Source organism: Aethalodelphis obliquidens, unplaced genomic scaffold (genome assembly GCF_003676395.1).
Source record: "Aethalodelphis obliquidens isolate GAN/ISIS:26980383/991018 unplaced genomic scaffold, ASM367639v1 scaffold16, whole genome shotgun sequence".
In the NCBI taxonomy this organism is placed as follows: domain Eukaryota; kingdom Metazoa; phylum Chordata; class Mammalia; order Artiodactyla; family Delphinidae; genus Aethalodelphis; species Aethalodelphis obliquidens.
In genome coordinates, this window is record NW_020837960.1 from 3,839,660 (window position 1) to 3,845,659 (window position 6,000).

Below are 6,000 nucleotides of genomic sequence, written 5' to 3' on the forward strand. Positions count from 1 at the left end.
AATTCTTAAAAGTAATAAGTTGGGGGCTTCCCTGGTGGCGCACTGGTTGAGAGTACGATTGCTGATGCAGGGGACATGGGTTCGTGCCCTGGTCCGGGAAGATACCATGTGCCGCGGAGCAGCTAGGCCCGTGAGCCATGGCCTCTGAGCCTGTGCGTCCGGAGCCTGTGCTCCACAATGGGAGAGGCCACAACAGTGAGAGGCCCGTGTAGCGAAAAAAAAAAAAAAAAAAAAGTAATAAGTTAGTGTCTTAACAATCAACAATGGGGAGTGTCATTAAAAACTCATTGATCTTTTATATACTTGATATGTTTCAATTACACTCATTAATCTTTTTTATGCTCAAGTTATTTATCTTTAGGTCCTTCATATTTGTTGCTTTGCCCCTTAGATAGAACACTAGGGTATTAGTTTCCTTTGCTTTTAGGCACAACAATATGTCTCAAGCTTATCTTGTATATTTCCTGCCCAGATCTGGAATCAGATCATTCTCAAAGAAGTCTTAGTTCATTTCATGGTAAATAATATTTACAAACCACAATCTGGACACTACTGATGTTCATTCTTACTGACTTATCATTGCTTTATAACTACTTAGTTGAAAGAGTTGGAAATTTGTTATTTTTTGTTTTGTTTTTGTTTTCAGAAAGAAAAAAATGAACTATGAGTACATAGTGATGTTTCTAATTCAAGTTAAAAATCATACGATTTTTATTTAATTTCTTTGATTTTATATTTGCATTTTTTTCAAATGTTGAAAATTTTGATTCCTAATGATCTTAATGTAATTCTTTATTTGGTTTTTAATACAATATCAACTTAAGATTTCTTTGTGTTAATTTTTCCCCTAGAATGACTCTAACTAGATATATGCTATCAAAATGTCATGGTTAATAATCAATAGAATTAAATCTTCCTTGTTTGAATATGTCACCAACTGCATATATGTGTGGGTAAATCTGTTTTTTCTTTTAAAGTAGTTTTTAAAACTACTATTATGGATTGGTTTGATTTTTTTAAGTCATTTTAATTAGGTAAATAACTATTTGGTTCCCAAGTTAAAATTATAAAATTGAGAGGTTTACCTTCCATTCTTACCACCATCCTCATGCTTTCTTTTTCTCTCTATTGGCATTAATTTTTCATTTTCTTTTTATTATTTTTAAAATATGTTTACATATATACAAACACACACATAATGCACATATTCTTCCATATACAGAATTTATTACACAAGTTTTACATTATATATACGTATATATATTCTGCTGAAACTTGATTTTTTTTTTTTTTGACTTAACAATATGTCCTGAAGACTACTACAGAAGAGTGGAGAGCTCTTCCACATTACTTTTCTCATACATTTCTTTGTAAGTAATAAATGCAGTTCATTTGGACTTTCCCCAATTATGGGGTGTCTGGGCTGTTTCAAGTCTTTTGCAATTACAAATATAATAAATAGTCTTGTGATTGTGTCACTTCATGCTTTTCTCATACATCTTTGGGAGAGATTCCTACAAGTATAACTTCTGGGTCAAGGGGTCAACATTTATGCAATAATACTGCTCCCACTGGTTGCATCAGTATTCATTACCACTAGCATTATATGAAAGGAATGTTTCCCTTTACCAACTTCTCCTCAAATATCTGCAGAAACTAAGTAGGAAAATAGGAAATGTAAGTTAATTTTGTGGGCCTTGATTTACCTGTGTGTCCTTGAGAGTCAGTTGTAATTCTTTTGTTTGTTCCTGTTGTATTTGAACATTGTTTATTATTTGTTATTCTGTTCTGTGCTTTTTCCTTCTCACACCTTCGTATCATTCTAAATGAAGGACCATGTTGATTCATCTAAGCAGTTGTCTTAGTTGCCATTTTGTAGAACCATTTCATCAATGGACTTCCTAGATGAAAATGAGGTATACCTATGTGCTTTGTGTATGTGGGTAAGGCTCTCAATTGGAAAGAATTAACAGTAGGGGAATGGTAGAGGAACAAGCTAGCAGGCCCACTCTTGCTTCCCCCACCCCAAGGCAAAATATAAGGGCCTTGCTCTATGACCCTGACAGTCACACTGGAAACTCAAGTTCTATGGCAGTTTATACTTATTATGATTTTACAGGGTCAGAGAGCATTCCTCAAGTTTTGGTATGAATAAAAGAGCAGAGAGCATTCCTCAAGTTTTGGTATGAATAAAAGAAATAAAGCAGATGCAACTGTTTTGCTTTTGAGGGAAGAGGTAGTCAGTATAGAAATTCCATAAGCAGAGTCAATTTTATTAATAATCATTTACTTTTAAACAGTTTAAAAAAAAAAAAAAACAGATTTCTGCTGCCTTTCTCTCCTGCTTCTGTTACCTGCTGGCTAGAAAGGTAGAGGTGCTCTCTATTCTCAGCCTCCATATTTATCTGCTCAAATGAAAATTATGCCATTTATCTCCAAGATTTGTATAGTTTTGTCAAAACTTTGAACAGACTGCCCTGCTCCAATTTCCTAGTTACTGATCTCTTTAACTTTGTAAGCATTTGCTATTATTTAAATGAGATTTGATGATGGAGCAGAGTTAACCAAAACTGTTCAGGCTTTACTTGATAGATTAATGAAAATAATCCAGTTCTTGTAGAATAAGATAAGAATTATTAAATTATATCCTTTATCTAGTCATTCCCAAACTTAGACATTTTTTATGGTACCAATATTCTCAAGATTATGCACTGTAATTACACAAGGCAGAACATCAGAAATCTCTAGACTTATTAACTTATATTTATGAAACACTTAGGCTGAAAATTTTCACACATTATATTTCCACTTTTAATATTTAATTTTTTAAAACAGTTTGAGATTTATAGAAAAAGTGAGAAGATAGTACAAAGTTTCCATATGTCCTGTATCCAGTTCTCCTTATTATTATCATCTTATTTTAATATGATATTTTGATACAATTATAAAATAATAACAATACATTATTATTAACTGAAGTCATTACTTTATTCATATTTTTTGGATTTTACCTAATGTCATTTTTCTGCTCTAGAGTCCCATTCAGGATACCACATTACATTTAGTTGTCATGTCTCCTTAGGCCCCTCTTTATTGTAGCAATTTCTCAGACTATCCTCATTTTTGATGACTTGGACAGTTTTGAGGAGTAACAGTCAAGCATTTTGTAGGATCTCCACTATTGGAATTTGGTTGATGTCCTTCTCATGATAAAACTGAGGCTACAGGTTTTAGGGAAAAAAGCTACAAGGTAAAGCACCATTTTCATCATATGATATGATGTCTACATCTTATTAACATGATTTCTGACAGTTGATATACACTAAGGCAGTGTTGTCAGGTTTATTCACTGTAAAGTCATTTTTTTTTTCTCTTCCTCCTTTCTCTACTATATTCTTTGGAAGTCCCTATGTGCAGACCTCAGTAATGTAAGGAAGCTCCCTCTCCTTGAGGGTGGAGTAGCAACATAAATGAATGGAGGATTTATCTCTTCTCTTCCATCTATTAATTTATTCAAACCTTAGTTTTTATCAGAATGGACTCATGGATATGTATTTTATACTTTGGATTATAATCCAATACCATTTTTTTCATTTTGTTGCTCAAAATCTTCAGCTTTTTCTATTGTTACCTATTTCAGATGGCTCATGTGCTCCCTTGACATACCCTCATCCACTTTTTTTTTTTAGCACTTTTTCACTTTATGGCACTACAAAATTCTGCACGCTCTTGTATATTTCTTGTCCCAGCCTAGAATCAGACACTACTCCAAGGGCTCTTGGTTCCTTTTGCTGGAAATGATATTAGAAACCAAGGTCTGGGTGCTTGTTGCTACTGGATTGTCATTTTCTTTAAGACTTCTGAGATAGTAGAACAAATCACTGTGTGACAAATCATGTTTTATTTGATTGTGGAAATCTATATCTATGTGAGATGAATTTAAATATTTCTGATTAAAATTTATTATAACCAGTTCTAGAGAGGTATTTTGGTTACAACTGACACAAATATACCTTTACTTTTGGGACTCTCCTTTGGTATACAATAGTGTTAAGTCAGTTTTATGATATCTTTCTAAACTTATAGCTGAGTTGTTACATAGTTATACTCATTCTAGCTTCATAAAGTGCTGTCATAAACCACCATTATCTGTTTCTTGTTCTATAAGTCCTTCAAAAGACTTTTCCCAAAACTGTAAAATTTGACTTGGCCAAAGAGGTCTTCTTCAAAATCATGAAAGGCAAAGGATTTCATTAAAAAATTAGAATCATAGATGTTTAAAAGTGAAATTGAAACGCAACTTAGATATCTAGATTTCCATTGTTTCTATTTAAGTTAATTGTTAACTGATTAATTACTGTTTCCAAAAAAACAAAAAGCTATTAGAATCAGGAATGTGTAATCAAACCCATGCTTCTGATGGTATCTATAGAACCATAACTTAAAATGGTTATTGCTGAATTTTAGTGACCCAATTTGTTATATAATATACATGATAAATATTAGATTCTAAGTCATCAAGGACTCCATTTTCCAGAAATTGTGGAATTTTAGAGTTTCTTAATTGCTTCAGGTGTATGTGCTTTAAAAAAATAAATTTTTGTTCAATATAGATGAATATCCTATAGAAGTTGAAAGTGATAAACAATTCTTAATCTGTACTTTTGTTTGTACAGGTTAAGTTAAAAGACAGGACTGTCTTGAATATCTGCTTATGAGGTTACAAGGACACTGAAATCATTTTAATCCAATATCCTTAAAATGTATTCCTTATTCTTATAGGGTGCATGTAGTACACATCCATTTAGCACTTGTGTGATAGACACATAATGATCGTGATCACCATTTCAGATAATTTTTTGCAAGTTGTCAAATCTTGCTGAAAAGGCATACCCTGGAGAAGTGACTTTTTTGCTTGCTTTGCACTTCGTTGACTTCGACAGGGATTTTCTAGAAGTTGTAATTGGCTCTTCTGATCGACAATGAAAAGCACATTTCTTACTGCTTTGATACCCTTTGTGGATTGATAAATGCTGTGAAATATGGTAGTATACTGATGTGAAGTCAGTTAATGTGAAGTGAACATGAGCTAATGACTTACTAAGCACTACAGGATGGCAGTAGACTTCATTTTTTAATATCAGTTGTTTACTGCTTCATTTTATCCTCTTCTGGAAAGGTTTTTAATCTTTCCAGTTCAATCAGCATATGATTTACCTGACATATGACACATGACTTGGTTGTAATGGGCCATTTTTGATGGGAAGAGACAGTAACAATTTGTTACATGATACTCTTGGCTCCTGGAAAAGTTAATAAAGTTTCCCCAAAGCACCTCATCTCCTTCAAATGAATCATTTAAATACTCAGAGAAACTATCTCAATGATTATCAACACTAGGCCTCACAATTTACAAAACAGATAAAAATACCAAATTATTTGGTTATTTATACAAAATCTCTAGAAGGAAATCTTGTGACAGACCTGTCTTAAAGTAATTTAAAATATTGGATTCTAAACATGGTACAGAATGATTCTTGTTTAATAGTATTTTTTTGAAAGGAACATCTTCTGCATAGTAAACATTTTTATGATAAGTCTCTAGGTCTAAAAGTAGCTTTAATTTGTAAATATTCATAAGCTATAATTATTAATTGTTCTTACCTCCTTTTCTGTAAGTATATTCTTTAATCCCTATTCTCTCAGTAGGAATCCCAAATGCCAAAGTGGTTTTTTTCCCAAAGGTTTACTTTCATCAATAATACAATTAGGGATAAAGCTCACAAATACAGGGAGTAACTTGCTTACTTATACTTAGTACATAATTATCCATACAGAAATGCACACACAGACAGAATTACATGCATAAGAAAATATATACAGTTGATTGAATTTTTCTTTCTTTCTCTCTTCCTTTCTCTCTCTCTTCCTTTCTCTCTTTCTTCTTTCTTTCTTTCTTTCTTCTTTCTTTCTTTCTTTCTTTCTTTCTTTCTTTCTTTC